The 16832-nt window shown below is 32.6% G+C and overlaps 1 long non-coding RNA gene across 1 annotated transcript; it reads left to right on the forward strand.

Annotated features, from left to right (window-relative positions):
* The first annotated feature begins 15624 nt into the window (after positions 1–15624).
* Positions 15625–16335, forward strand: LOC125505886. Its single transcript, XR_007282520.1, has 3 exons — positions 15625–15886; positions 15986–16120; positions 16265–16335. It is a non-coding gene; the product is annotated as an uncharacterized LOC125505886 (long non-coding RNA).
* Positions 16336–16832: the final 497 nt, after the last annotated feature.

A 16832-nucleotide genomic window follows, 5' to 3' on the forward strand; every position in this document is an offset into this window, starting at 1 on the left:
ATTTAGGTGAGTTGTTTGTATGTTGTTGGTCAAAATAAATAGCGGATGAATAGTCGAGTGATATTGTTTGAAGCCAAATTGGTAGGTTGGTATATAGATTTCTATTGACTTTCTCATTCCTCTTTGCTGTTTTAGCTCACTCCATAAATATATTTATCTCCGAATCCTCTTCGGAAACCTTCAGTCTTCGCCAGCACACTGTTTTTGCTACATTTATTATGTTAACTGATAAGTCAAAGCATTCAAATATACTGAAAACGTTTGATCCAACATCTTTTATCAACGAGCATCTCGAATATACATAATAAACTTGATGTACGCTTATATAAAATTTTATTTAAATTCTTGCTTTCATGTGTACATGTACAAGTTTCGGCGAAAAGCGTGTCGTTCGTGTATTTTCCATAGAATCCATTGCTTTTACATATATTGTGTAGTTTGAATAATTTTTCATTCTGAAAAATCTTACTTTTGAACATTTAGGTAAAGTCTCTTAAAATTGAAACTCAAACTTCCGCAATTCAAATTTTCATTCTTTCTAAAATTTGACTCCATTATTAGAAGAACAAGGCAAAAACTCTGCATTAAGTGAGAGCTTCACTATTTTTGCGTTTCTCATTTGAACTGGTACAAACGTACCTTAAATCGATAATCTCTTATCATAAATTCTTCAGCTTGGATTTTATATTTTTCGCACTTTTTACACATATAACTTGTGGCAAATGCTGAAACGTAGAGTACAAACGGATTTATGGCAGCATCAAGGAACGAATAGTTCAATTTAGGAAATCTTTTACCTCAAACGATTTATTCGAACATAAATCAACCAGATTGCATTAGACTAGTCACAACTCTTCAGTTCTGCAACTGAATTTGAATATTGCATTTTAGTCAAAGGCTGACGTAGATTTATTAAACATGGAACACCCCTAGATTTCCACACATTATTGGATTTTTTCAAGTCAAACCGAATCTGTTTCAGGAGCTGTGATTTTATTTGTAACATACGCTAAATCGGCTTTTCTCTGCGATATAGTCTGTTAATCGCCTCAATTATTTATCCTGAAATTTCCCAAAGAAATGCTCCTGTCTGAATATTTTGCGTCCTACATACAAATTCTCCAGATTTGCTTACGTATTCGCGAAACTACCGACATACATTTCGGAGTTTGAAATCTTGAAGTAATTGAGTTTTACGAAAACTTTACAGCAGTATGTATTCCTAATATAAGCGTGCTATTCTTGGCTGTATTCGGCAATACTCGTCTTGAAAATGTAAGTGAAACCGTGAAGCAAAGTTTATGAATTTCAAAGTTTTCACACGCAGATGAGATTCGTTACAGTAACTTATTCCCTAATGTGAATATTTCAGAGTATGTTTGAATTTTCACGACTTTTATTACACATTACCACTTCATAAAGTTTTATTTCTATTCAGACGCATTTTGATTTATTCGACAAGCTTTGATAATTCAAACAGTATCACATATCGTAAATTTACTTCATTTGAGAACAAAACAAGTAGGGAAATAGTTAAAACAATTTCTAGACAGATATTTCTTTGCCGAATTCAATGCTTCTAATCTCCAAATAAAAAACTCAACTTATAGGCATTTGCAATAGATAACATGATGCAATAATTTTCCAGATTTTAAAAATCTCAATTTGGTCTAGTACGTTGAGAGTCATTTTAAAGTAATATAAATCCAATATATCTATCGCGGCTGTTTCCTGTTTCGTCTTTAGCCAATGATATACAACAGGTAGAGCCGATTTATCGACAGAATTTATTCCTCCGTATATGAGAAGTAGTCGAGCAGATGAAAGACCATTTTATACAGACGAAAATTTACATAATGAAAATGTTGAAAACGAGATAATAGATTGAACTGAATATACTTGAGAGTATAACGGCCAAGATTTGCAGATGCAAAGCCAAGGCTTTAATTTAAATATTTGAAAAATGTACATACAATCGAGTAAATATTGCGTGTAAATGTAGGTTTTCAAAAACGTATTATGGAATAAATTTCAAAGCTTCTGTGTAGTGAAAAAAATCATCAGGTTCACAGTTTTATTCCAGATATATTCGAATGTAAATGATTTATTACACGGGGCTTTTTAAACGATTCGCCCGTCCAATATTGAGTTGAACTTGTTAAAATAGATTGATGATTTGATGATGAAAACTGTTTAAACAATTTGTTTCTTATTGCTAGTCAACTGATGGAAATTTGGTTTTGGTGAAAAAATCGGATAATTTATCATTTTAATTACAACCAACAATGTTTTCTCCACATTAATCGCCTCAAAATCCGGGTAAATACAAATTTGCTTCCATTTTTGTAAGCTCAATGTACGTTGAATTGATTTAAAAACGTAATAGCTTTCCTTAAGTGTTTCTTGGAAATTATCTAAAACAATATGTTTTTTCTATTTACGTTCGTGATTATTTTAAAGCCCGTTCACGTACAAAGTAATCATTCACGTAATTATGTACAGTACTTTGGTGTACATATTTAGAATTAATACATTTAAATAAAATTTAATTCCTAAATTAAATTATATTATTATAATAATAAAATATAAAAAACGTATAGATTTGAAAACAAATTTTACTAATGGAATTTAAAGGCCCAAATACCATTTGTTTATAAAGTCGAGCCGACAATTCATAAGCAACTTAACAATATAATTTATCGAAACAGTTTTAGGTATATCCAGCACATTTCGCGCACTTAATACGAATTCTGAAAGTTTGCTTATATTTTTGCGAAACTACCGACATTCATTTTGGAGCTAGAAATCCGGAAGTAATTGAGTTTTACGAAAACTTTGCTGCAGTCTATATTGCTCAAATAAGTAGATATATGTTTTACTTGGATATATTCGGCTCTGTTTTTCTTTGAAAATATTAGTCAAGCGAAGAAGCACAGTTCGCAAATTTCCAAGTTATGGCATTTGATTGCGCTGATTACATGAAAGCCAAATATGATTTGTAAGTACAGCAAGCCGGAAAGCCTGTTTGAGTTTCAAACTAAGAACTTATCATGTTAGACGGCGATTTACGTAATTAGTACCTACCTATTTCACTTAAAAATTAAATAAACACAAAAACATCAAATTTACTAATTTTAAAGCTTTTTCATCGAAATGAAAAAAATGTATTACTTTAATTTGTGTAGAAATTTCAAATAGATCAAGGTTGGATAAACTTTGGTTTCAGTGAATTGGGACAATTTTTTTCTCATATTCGCAGTTCAAGATATGAAAAATTTTCAAATTATTTGTTAATTAAAGGAAAATGGACTAGCCGTGCAATAAACAGCGGCCAATATCTTAGCGTTTTCTCCCCGGGCGAAAAGCATTAGACACCATTAAAAAGTTGAACAGAAATAATTTTTTGGAGGCATCTGAGCTCAGCAAAAGTTGCTTTTCTTTAAAATGAATCTCCGCCTTTAAATATTGTAAAATTCGAAAACGTAGCTTTTTATTTTCAATTTTGATGCTTGTTTCCTGACTCAACTGATGGCATCGAGATAAGTGAATGAATTGAAGATTTTACAAAATTTCGGCATTACAGAACGTTTCTTTTGTCCTGAAACTTTCTGAATACCTACCTGATTTGATATAATTTTCATTTCAAGTTAGACAATTGAGAACAATACTAGAGCAAATAGTTTTTCTTTTCCATATAAGGTTCTGTCGAAAAATTGAAATAAGAACAATAACAGAAAGAACTTAATTTCTCAACTGGATTGATTATTGCTGACTGATATTCTTCATTGAGACACACAACTCATTTGCTCCTAATGAGTTCAGTAGAATCTCAGCTGCCTGAGACTTGACTATTTTTATAAAACACTTTCTAAAGCTCAAAAAGGAAAAAACCCGTATAGAAATTATACCAACGTATCAAGTAAATGGAAGAATGGCCAGAAACAAACAATATATCAGTGGATGTTAATGGAACAAAGAAGGTTTATTTTGCACAACACTTAAGCAAGAAGTTTTGCAACTGAAAAAAAACTTTACGGTCGAAAGCAAATCCAATTTACGTGCTCGTATCTAATTTACGTGGGTCAGATGAAATCGTTAGGTTTGGAGAAAATCGAATGAAGGAATTTAAAAGAGAAAATGAAACCAACCATGGCGGAGGCTTTTTGCAGCACAACGTGTCGTGTTTATTTGAATGTAACCACATAATATTCAAAGTGCAACAGTAATTTGTAAATTAATTATTTGGACTTTACTCATATAAACTGTCAGTTATGGCTCAAAAAAAAATTAAAATGTCGCCGTAGTAGAAGAAAAAAATATCGACTACACTTTCAGAAAGGAAGATGTTTAAGGAAGAATATCATAATTCAATATTTTTCCACTCAACTACCGCACTTCCCAGTTCACTAATTTAAGCAAACCTTTGCTTCATTATCTTACATTTTCCATTGTGAATTTGATGTGATTCTGACAAATTAAATTAGCACGGAAATATATAAAAAATACCTTGAAACAACTGATTATAATATTTAATATAAATTTGCACTCATCAACTTATCTTTACACCTAAACGTATCAGAATTATTAAATTAAAACCTAAATACCTAAGTCTTAAAGTCATAATCTATCAAACTGAGTTTCATCAAAAACCCTAATGAGTCCAACAAGAGCATCAAAACCGTAGTAGTTAAGTGCGATGTCTTTCATTTGCAAACAATTCGTTTTTCGAATAGAAAATGCATTTAAAAAGCATTTTCGGTTTGGAACAAGAGTGCTGCAGTCAGCTCGAAAGGAAAAGCTTTTAATTAAAACGTTTGTTAGCCGGAACCCATTTACTCACATTTCATTCCGTATTTGCCCTAATGGAATTGATATAAAAACGGTTGTTAATAGTATTTGAAACAAGCAACGGTATCGTTTGAAATTTCTTTTTGGCGTTGCATAATGGGTTGGTAGATTGCTTAATCAATCAGCTTTATGTTCCAAATTTAGACACATTTAAAACATAAATATAAAATTCGAACATCTAGTATTAAATCTGCTTATACTAACACAGCCAGTGCTACAAGAATATAATTTCTAGTCTAGCATGTCAGACACAGAAATCATCGACTTTTTCTGTGACCTCATAATACATTCAGTTTATATTAACCATAAAAGTCAGCGCCCCTTCTTAGTAAATATTTAATCCTGTAACTAATATTTCGGTTACTGCTTGGAAGCTTTTCCATGATTAAAAAGCTTGCAGTAAATTATTTCCTTAATCTCTGATTTGGTCAGGCTTGACCGCAGGTATTAGAATGATAGCCCTCATCGATCTGTTAGCAAAGTGCTCGAACAACTGTTGACCAGTTTGAAACCACAAATTTAGGTATTTTGGTTAGTAATTACGGTCAGAGTCGGTTTAATAGTCACATTGGTCCTTGGAGCTATTAAACACGATACGCATATTAATTTGCTATTATACAATTTGGTACAGCTACCGGAAAGTTCTGCTACTATTTAAACGGGAAAATTGCTTCATTTTGAGCGTCATGATCGACTTGATTAAAAATCTATCTGCTTTTACGCTATACATTAATGTGTGAGTGAAATAATGCAGATAAACAAGGTATTAAAAAGGGAAAACAATCAGCGTATGAATCTTTATCAATGAAAGTTGTGTGTGGTTTTTCTTTTCATAATCCACAACTGCAGGTGCGGCTTTGTTCTACTCATTGGTTAATTAAAAGCCAGAACTTCGTTTGTGTAAACCTTTCCTGTTCGTAATTTTTCTTCTTTTCTTAGATTTGAAATTAGTAAATTTGTTGATAATTGTTTGATACTCGATTTTCATTGACTAGTTTTGAAATATTTCAGATTTTATTATTTCCCTACTGACTGCAGAAATGAATATTTTACTCAGGTACTTTAAAATATTTAGATCAGCATATAGAACGCGATCAAATCGCAACATTATCACTCATTTATTGCCACCAATATTACTTTGGTTGTTTAACATATTATTGTTATCTTGCGAGAAATTAATTTTTAAATACTAAAACCTTTTCTCTAAATATAATTTTTCAAATTAGATTTTGTGTTCTCTGATTTGATAAAAATATTTGTAGCATAGAATACAAAATGAGTAGAATTTCACTAATGAAGATTATAAAAAATAGTCTGCTTTCGACAATCAACTAATTACATTTTAATTTTAAATTTGCATCAATTTTAGTACCTAATTAGTAAATCTAAGTAAACGAGACGATTTTAGTTCATTTAGAAAAGCACCCTTGGGATTGCTTTAAAGGCAGAGGATTAATTATCCCTATTTATCTTTAATTTAAAGGTTGCTATTTTCACAATTTCGTTATATCTGAGAAAAGCGAATTTATTTCTGGATTTTAGCGGTTTGCTTGCTTCAACATTGGTTAAGTGGCAAAAACTATATCCTTTGAAACTCGTCTTAGAATGTCTTGGAAAGCTATTATAGAAATTATAAATTAAAATGTTTTACTTTGAAACACTTCAAGAATTTATATGTATCTATGTGAGGTTTGTTAGCGATTTTATACAGTTGAACTGAAATTGTTATAGCTCAAGTTTCAATTGCACCAGCATATTAGATGTCGCTTGACTTGGCTACAGCTTTCCATTAGTTCATTTGATATTTATAATAATTCATACATTTACGCATACTTTCGCAAAACATTACTCAATAGTGAGACCATTCAACAACCAATGTAAGTCGCTAGTGCTATGTGAAGAACATTACCCACTTAATCATAATGATTCATTCATTTTAAGGAACTTTTCACTTTGTCGCCATAGTTTTACATGTAATAAAGCTTTCCTGAAATTTTTACGCCGCAATTTCCCCACTAACTGCCTCTTTCCTTAACGCGAAAAAGAAATAGAAGAGCGACTTTGTAGTTATCTGTCGGAATTACATTGTTAGCGAAGTTTTATTACTTGGACCAACTCAGAGAACAGTTTCGATTTTAGGAAAACTTTTCAAAACTGACTTAATTGAGTTGGCGCAAAACATGAATGAAATAAAAAATGTTCCCGGTGGACTATTTCTTGTGATTTAAAGCCATTTTCCATTGAAAATTATGGGAAGTTAAACATATTAAAAATTAGAAAAATGTGTGAATCAGTGTGGATATTAACCAGTTTTTCGGAATCGGATTTACTGAGTTCATTTCATTAGGGTTCATTTGGGTAAATGTGTACAAAATCGACTTTTATTGTACTGTTTGGTGAAACTCGCGTATACTATTGTGCTAACTTTAAAACGAAATTTATGTAATTATCCGGCACTATTGCCGCAAATAAGCATGCATTTTTGAAAGCTACACATTGAGAGATAATTTAATATTAGCGTCGTATCCACAAAATAATTAGAAAAAGCTGAATTTATTATCCAAAAGCACAAGTGCGCAGAAAGTAACCCAAACATACCGAAACTAAACCAAAACCTAAATAAAGCCAAACTATAAATAAGTCTGTACCCGAAATTAAAAATATTTTTACATTCAGCGAAAATACGATGTTAAACACGCAACAACAAACATATTTGTTTCTTTTATCGAACAAAAAATAAAAATAAACTCTGTTCTAAGAAAACTAGCACAAACTAATTAAACTTAAAGGATACACGTTCAAACTAACGTAAATTAACCAAACTATTTATAAAACTTCACATATCTATAAAGATAATTCTGATCCATTTTCTTGACTGCGTGTACTTGTTATGATATTCTTATCTTTCCTGGGTCTCAGTCAAAGTGTGAAGTAAAAATTTTTAAACATCGTATATTTCATTATGTTTCGGCGAGACAACAGCGCCATCATCAGATTTAAAATTTACACAAACTCATCAACGTCCTTTTAGGTCTACTTGAAAACTATGTTTATCTTTCCTGGGTCTCAGTCAAAGTGTGAAGTAAAAATTTTGAAACATCGTTTATTCCATTAGGTTTCGGCGAGACAACAAGGGGACAAAACTCAGGCTTTTCAAGAAGGCAAAGACCTAAAAGGACGTTGATTTTTACCAATCATGAGTTTGTGTACATTTTAAATCTGATGATGGCGCTGTTGTCGCGCCGAAACGTAATAAAATAAACGATGTTTCAACATTTTACTTCACAATTTGACTGAGATCCAGGAAAGATAAGAATATCATATAAAGATAATCTTTGTGGCCAAACATTTTCCATTTTCAATATCTACATCTAATAAATTTAGAAAACTTTCTTCAATTTTGTGCAGTTTGTTAACTCAAGCTTGTTGATTTAGCAGTTTTGAAGTTTATTAACAGTAAATAGGGCAATAAATCTGTTACTCAAATATCAATAAGTGTTAACGTAAAAGCGTTAAGAAAATCAGCAGATTTTTAAATTTCACTTAAACTGTTCTTTAACTTTAACTTAAATTGTTCAAAATTTTGTCCAGTATCTTGTAAAATCTATTTTCAAACTACTCCCTAAATTTTCGGAACACTTTACAGGGAATTGACCGGCATTCTGCTGCAATTCGCCTTTTAATATCATCAATATCAGAAGGTTGTGTTTTATGAACAATGGATTTGAAATGTTCCTAAAAACAGAAGTGTAAAGGTGTTCAATCAGGTGATCTTGGAGGCCATTCAATTGGTCCCCTTCTGCCAATCGATCTATCCGGGGATAACTTATCAATGTTAGGGAGGGTTCAAAAATAGACTTTATTATTGCTTACAGGAAAATAGGCAACGTTTTGAACATCTTATAAGATAGTGCGTAAGTAGATCCCATGGGTTTTATTGTAGAAATTTCTCTTCCGTAAATAAAAAGTTATTTTTCTTGAAGTGAAATAATCAATAAATTCGAAATCAATTGTTTAAACTAGATTTTCTTCCTGTCATTCACCATTTTTAACAGTTCAACCTACTCTTCTAATCATTTGTACTATAAGGAGACCCAATGACATAATTTGTGTTTAAACACTAATCTGAAAACCAAAATCTCAATGCAGGCAAGTTTAGTTGTTTCTGTAATTTTGGAACGCGATTATTCGAGAACCTCTAAACAAAAAGCAACCAAATAGTAACTGATGTAAAGAGAATTGAACGCCCTTTAAAACGGCCGTGCCTCTTGACCGCCCTTCCCATTTAAGATTTTAAGGGTAACATCTACCCGTCAGAGGGGGTTGAAACAAGGAGACTAAAAATATCCATTTAAAGTCGCCCCCGTACAAATAAAATTGACGGGTCTTCATATTTTCAACTGCAAGGAAGATATTAAGGATGGGAAGTTTTCAAATTGACACCCGGTATGTATGAATCACTTTAAAGATCTGGCTCGGTTTTAGATGCCGTCACAAACCCAACTCCCACTTACACCTACTCAAATATCCTCTTGCAGGCTTCATGTTCTCTATTGTAAGCTGTTTGTTCATAATTTATATGTTGTAAGTTTAGAGCTTCTGAAATTGACTTGCATTTCACATGTACGTTGAGTTCACTTTTACGATCATATTGCCTGATATTTTTGCATTTGCTCATTGCTGATTCATGTACGCCACACTTGAAAATTTAAAATATTCGATCCATTAACTCGCTCAAAAATATTTTCAGTTTTTTCGTTCTATACTTAATTCTTTCTAATATAAGTTTCTAATATTTAAATTCTCTTCCGAACATTCTGTTTCAATTCTGGAACTTGTGTCTCTTACACTTTTGCCTTTTTATGCGGTAGAACTTGTTGCTACTGCCGAATTCCTTGCCTCTTCAACTCTAAGCTGTTTTCCAGATGATCCTGATGGAACTGCATACATTTTCTTCTCTGGTGTGTTTGTGGCAAATATGTTTATGTTGAGTAGAGAACAAAAGCACTTATTTATTTAGGTCACATTCGAGTTTATTGAAAAGAACTTGTTACCCTTTCCGACAAAGGCCTAAACAATGTAAAACAACTCGTCATTCGAGGATCGGAATGTGGTCGCAAATGAAATTCGGTGTTTCCGTTTACAAGCCCGTGACATCCCTCGGGGGACCCTTGACAAATGATGTGTTCATGTATGTGTAGTTGGTACGAACGGCCGCAGTTTCCTTCCTTTGCATTGTGGTCTATTTGGCTAGCCGCATAGCGAAGCGAAAAGGGAAGAAAATGGCATAAACCACCGCAATATTATGGGATCGCCTGCAGCCCAGTTAGATATGAGGCTTTTAGCTTCTCTTTATTTTGCGTTTTTATCATTTATTCCGTTCTGGATCACTGGCCATTTGTTCCTGAATCCGAAGCAAATGTGTATATTTGTACAGATGCATATTTTTTAAATTTACTACCATACTGCTTTTATTTAGAGCCTTAAACAAAAACATGCTTTAAGCTGTTTTAAAGACATCTTAGCAGAGATTTGTTATAAAAACTAACAGAAAACGTTCCTGGTCCAATATTCGGCCAGACTGAGTCCAGAATGATACCAGCAAACGTTATAAACTGCGTTTGAGCAGCGGGCTTATTAAATCCATTTAATCCTACTATAATTCCTACAGATTATCATTAGCAACTGCAAGTTTTTGCTTTGATGAAAACAACGCTAACAATGTTGACGATATTGAGCTTAACGATGGAAGACTTTGTATTGTTACGTTGATGCTTGTTACAGACTAATTTATGTGATTTGTGTGACTGTTATTGCAGGTGCGAAAACAAAAAAAAACAACTAGGAACAGGAGTAATACAACAATTGTCGATGTTTTCTCCTCATTGCTTAATTAATATTAACAATGGCTGTCTCCTGTTGCGACAATGCTTCCTCGTTAATTTTAAGCAATGCAATTTCATGTACATAGATACATTTTCAACAACAACTGTGAAAGCTAATGAGGAGTTATTTTTGAACAACCTTCCAACAAAGCTGTAGTAGGGCTTCAAAGAATTATTTTAATGATGCACATTCCCTGATTTAGCTTAGTAGCTGCTCAGAGAGCGGCTTCAAGGTAATACATGGAATATGGCTTCTTAAAATTCGCTTTGTACTGGATAGAGTTCTTTAAACAATTTAGAAACTATTTAGAATTGTTTGCTATACACCTAGAAAAATATTTGGATGAGTGATGTACAATTATTAAGACGGAAATTCAAAATGTTTTAAGGTCTTGTTTGAGGAATAGGAATACGAAATTAATTTTTTGTATAACATCCAATCAGAATATTTTTCAATTCATTTGTTTTACTGTAGGTTTAACTCATTCATAAATAGCGATTATTTTGCTTTCAGCAGTTGACAAAATTGTTGTTATGCAATGCGGCCCAATTTAACTCAAGGAGAGCAACAATTCTCCCTGATTTTGACTCATGATATTTTCATTATTTTTAATATTATACTGTTGTTGTATAAAATAAGATTGTAAACTCTTGTTTAAAGTAAGTAGAACAGATAGAAAAAATGGTAAATCGTAGGAAATAACTAAATGCATAAACATTATGAATATTGTATTGAATAAAACTAGTTATTTTGTCGTAATAATTGTGCATTTTTGAGGTAATATAAAATCGGTAAGAAACTGAAAGGAGTATCATATACATATAAACAAATTAGGATCCCTATCTTCAGTAAATATGGAAGTGGATGTCATACACATACTAATTATGTTTAAATAACTAGATAAATAAATAGATATAAATAATTTTTATTTTCACGCAAAAATTCAAGAACGCGAAGGAAACAGAAACGGCGTTGTCACTGTTCACTTCAAGTTGTCTGCTTTCAAGTAGGTTTCTTATGATATGAAGTAAGTTTTGGCGGTTGACGTGCGCAAAGTTCTAACAATAGCCCTTTGTACCGAACAATATCAAATGCCCCATAGAAGTTTATAAATAAACCGACTGTTTATCTGCAGTTTAAATACGTTCTTTGTATGTATCAGGATTATCCGGATGCTAAGTCGACCTAATGTTTGCTTGATCAATTGTAAAGCTTGAATCCAACTTGAAATATGTGGGAAATGTTTTTATTAAATTATTGCAAATTGTCGCTTTCCGATGTTACTCAATAAACGTTTAGAGATTTTGTGCAAGTACAGGTAAATATACACATTTTTCTTTTTGAGTTATTCTTCAAAATACTAGAAGAAGAACAGAAAGTTACAGAAAACTTTTGGGGTTTTAATTTTTGCTTGTCGGAAATTTTAAAATTAAATTCCAAACTTTCAGGCCATATAAATAAAACCGGGTCGATTTTCCATATATGTACGTTTCCAAATACATTGGCATTATGTTGAACATACATTTAAAGGATTAATTTCTGGATAGAACCCTTCAGTTTGTATTTGATGTTTCAAGAACATTTATTTAAATTTTGTGTAGAACGTGCCACAAATCCACAACTTTCAAGCAACACATTAAGTCGTTGTGTTAACGAACCAAGCTGCTTCGCACATTAGCATACATTTGTGAACTTACAATTTTAACTAGAAATGCAACTTTTAGAACAGAAAAGCTTTTGCGTCGAATAGTAAGCTCCACAAGATTCCATCTTGATTAATTTTCGAAAAGTCTTGACAGAAAAATAGATCTGGGAAATAAAAAGAACTCAAAAATTGCAACAACCTTGCCACGAACGGTTTTTCCAATCATTGAGGACAATAAATATCATAAAAAAGAGTAGGAAATTCCCTGGAGAAGTTCTGAGTGAAAACATTTGTCATAAATATGGCTAATTTTAATTGCTTTTGGGAATTTTCGACCAACAATTCGGCGAAAATGCTAAATTGTCTTCCAAGTGATGCGACTTCTGTTAACAGGAAAAATTGTCCAAGAATGCCAAAGATCTTAAATTACGATGATTAGTTAAGATTCAGGTGGAACATTCCATTAGAGACCATTAAGATAACATCGCAGTGAGAAAGTAGACGTGAGCTGGGCACTAAACAATGTCTGTCCTGTGGATTAGCGTGTTGCTTTCTCGAAAGCTTGCGACGTTTCGAAACTACTCAAGGAATTAGGTTGGGAATGGGGAAAAAAGAAGGAAGCTTGGTGCAAACAATGGATCGTGGATCGAGAACTTATTGGTGGAAAGCTCGATTTAAATTTAAATGAAACTGAAAGGCTTTGTTCGTAATTAGCTTTGGAACAGGTTGGAAGATTAGAATTTTCTTGCCAGTGGACAAAATAAATTAACTATAACAAGGCAGCTGGGTAAATCTAGTCGGAAATAGGAACTTTCTATACATTTTCCAAATAAATAATTGCCTTGAATAAAGCTTTGAAATTACTTTGCTGGATGCAGCCAGCATCTACCTGACGTAACGCTAACAAACAGCTGTAGTTGTAATGCGGAGAAACAAATTCTGACAATTTACAATAAAGAATTTAATTAAATTTAAATTCGAATATTCGAAACTCCAAATGCAAAGAAGCTCATAAATCAGATATTCAATCAGTTTTTTCCCGTTCGAATCCGAGATGCACCTTCAATTTCCTTTTACAAATCTCTAACCATTCAAATGCCTCTGGAAATCTGGTTGGAATTAAATCGTGGCAGGAATATCAAATATCAAGATATACTTGGCACTAATGTACTGAAAATTACAATTAGATCATTCATTATGCGGCTCCACTAGAGAAGCATCGCCGGACAGGGAGTTGAGTTAATGTAATGTTGAATTTTGCATGATTCTCGTCGTTAATCTCAAGGAACTGTGGCCATTTAATGTGCTATCAAGTAGCATCTATATTTGAAACTTAATTACTTAATTTCTTGCGAGAGTTTTATAATATTTCATAAATTGAAAGTATTTGTTGAGTTGCTTGAAGATGTAAATATAATTTGACATTCTTTCCATCGGAGCCTAACTGGAATTAGGTACTTTCCTCAGTTAAATGGAGCTTGACTTACTGTCGTATTTGCAGTAGTTTAAATTTTACAAAACAATTTCAAAAATGAAGAAAAAACATTTTCTGTACCGATCGATACCGCTTAAAGCTCATACCGGTTAAAGCTTTAAAAACTTGAAGAAATAGCGTTGTCACTGGGTTTGATTAATTAATGGTTGCACGCAATCAAAATAATCTGTAAAAAATAATTAATTCCTTGGTTAAATTGTTTCGCAAAAATAACTTGATAACCATACAATATTCAGCCTTATCGTGTTTGTGGCCCGCAGACTACACACTTATATACACGAAAACGGCGCACAGACTACACACTATTATATTCAGACGACCGGCCTAATGTAACTCGCGAGCGGTTGTATGCGTGCGCGACAAACTGCGCACTTGTATCTATGCCAAATATAACGACGCCGTAACGTATTCCGATGGGTTTCGACCGTGCCATAAGAAGTTATCACTTCAAAAACTTTAAATTTTATTTAAGTCAAAATTTTACTACCACACCGTAGCTACAATTTTAGTTTTTAATATTTTAAGTTAATTATGTACCCAAGCAATCACTTGCAAGAACCCGTACTTCAATAAGACTCTTGATATTTTTCATATTCCTAATTACTTTGACAACTTTAAGCGTACTTTATACTCTCCACTAGTTTCGTTAAAGTTTCGATGAAGCAAACCAATTTTGAATGGCAAACTTGTTAAGAAAAATCCGCTTCTCTGCCAAATAAAAAGCATATCAGGCAATGAAACTAAAAATAAACGATATTTTCCCTTCAGCCATCTTCTACAAGTTACCCAAGAGAATTCACGTCCTCAGGCATCTAATTTAATTTGTTTGGGTGTCCGGCCAGCGTTTCGTGACTCCGAAAATAGCGACAAAACACATTTGCTTGGATTTGTTTCACCGACATTCGCAATTCATGAATTTCGGTTAAATATTAATGTGGGTTATCGAAATATCCGGTCAATGTCTAGCGGGAAACGTATCTGGATTATTTATTTTTTTACTGTGGATGTAGCATAGCGAACTATAGGGACTCAAATATTAGAGATTAGGGAGTTAGGAATTAAGTAATTTGAACATCCGATATAAAAATATTCTTGCAGGAAAATTAAGAAACAAATAATCAAATTGAGTTTTAGCAGTTCGCTGAAATAAAAAAAATTGCTCAGAATAAGGCAAATTCTTGTTACGTACTTGCATAATTGCCACTGTTTCATTGTGTCGCATTAACAATTCAATTAAGGCAGACACGAGTTTCTCTTGTGGGTTTGTGGTGGTGTAACAAAATTTGACAAAAGTGAGGTATTGATCCTAACAAAAGACTCATTTTAGGCACTAAATGAAAAAAAAAATAATTAAAAAATAGCAAGTAAGAATGAAAAAAAACAAAAAGAGAGACGTATTGAAAATGATGTATCTTTCACACCAACAATAATTCAGTAATAACAACAATGTTAATGACCATGCAAATGTGCATATTTGCTGGGAGATTGAGCAATTTGTTCTCCTTCATATCTTTCGTTTTTTTGAAAAGCATAAGGATGAAATGCGCTTTTAAATCACAAAAATTATGGAACTAAAGAAAGCTATAAAAATTTCAAATTGACTCAAAATTGACTATGAAGAAATAAGATCTGAAAAATCTAAATCAAGTCGCAGCTCTTGCAACTGCACAATTTACTTGATTTTTCGTTGTTGTTTTCTTTAAGGTTGCTTCCTTGCTTTACAGTTTTTACAGTCGCTCCGTTGCACTTTTTCACATACAAATTAGTATTTTCGACTCTATTGGACCAAGATTTTTCCAAAAATTCGTTTTAGGCCCGCCACTGAAAATAGCTGAAAATATTGTTTTTAAATTCGTAGCCTACATCAGTTTTAATATATTCGAGACTTATTCGTCACCGCCAAGGCAAAACGTAAAACTGCGGGAATTTTATCTAATATGCAGCGTTGAGGTGACATTCAGAGGCTTTTACGAATTCAGTTGTCAAACACCGGAGACAAATTGAATTACTTGGTATGTAACAGACATGGATGCTAACTCGAGCGTCCCTTGAGAAGCTACGTGTATATGAACTGCCTGGAGCTCCTTTTACTGGTCCTTTATCTGTTTCAGTTTATTGAAAAGTTCAACCAAAAAGTCGCCAGGAATAAGTCATGAATAATAATACTGAAATTTATTTAGGGGGAAGAATAGGATAATGAAAATGAGTCCCCAAGCGGAAGTAGAAAAGCATTGGAAACAAGCAGAGTAAGTGAGCAAATGCGTGCCGACGAATGAAAAATGTTTCTTTCTATATAGTATCAACAGCTTCAGTTTAATATTGCATTTGTGCAGATTAACAACATTTTTGACCAATATTTTCTTTCCACCTTACAAGAAGTGTTTTTCCAGATTGAACCAAAGCCAACTTTAGTATCAACGTATCAACAGACGACGGACAATGATGTCTTTTAAAACAGAACATAAAAAAAAATGTTGAGATATTCTTTCTGTCCATCAGACTTGTGGTCTTGAGAATTTGCCAAAAGGCTATTCTAAGTACTTGTGGCTTTTTTTTAGTGTATTTTCACGAATAAAGCCAAAGTTAAAGTAACGACTTTTCAGTTTTCTGATCTATTTTCTTGTACTACAAACAAGAGCTGAAAATTATTTAAATAATTTACGAATAATAACGAGTTGAAATATTCTGATTTATTCTGGAGATTAACCACATTGAAAAACTAAAGTGACCGAAATAATTAATTTTGGTTTTGCAGTTATTTGATTTTTTGAACAACCGTTTGGGAACCATTCAACTTCAATCAACTGCTCTTCAATTATTCATCCATTTGTAGAATATAGACCCCTTAAAGGTTTTTTTTGTTAATTGAAGACAAGTCTGCTTATTTACCTTACATAATTTAAGTTATATACATTCAACATAACAACGTAATACATATTCAACTTAACTGTTGTTCTG

Source organism: Dendroctonus ponderosae, unplaced genomic scaffold, assembly GCF_020466585.1.
Source record: "Dendroctonus ponderosae isolate FM_Combo_2020 unplaced genomic scaffold, Dpon_F_20191213v2 Dpon_F_20191213_1, whole genome shotgun sequence".
Classification (NCBI taxonomy): domain Eukaryota; kingdom Metazoa; phylum Arthropoda; class Insecta; order Coleoptera; family Curculionidae; genus Dendroctonus; species Dendroctonus ponderosae.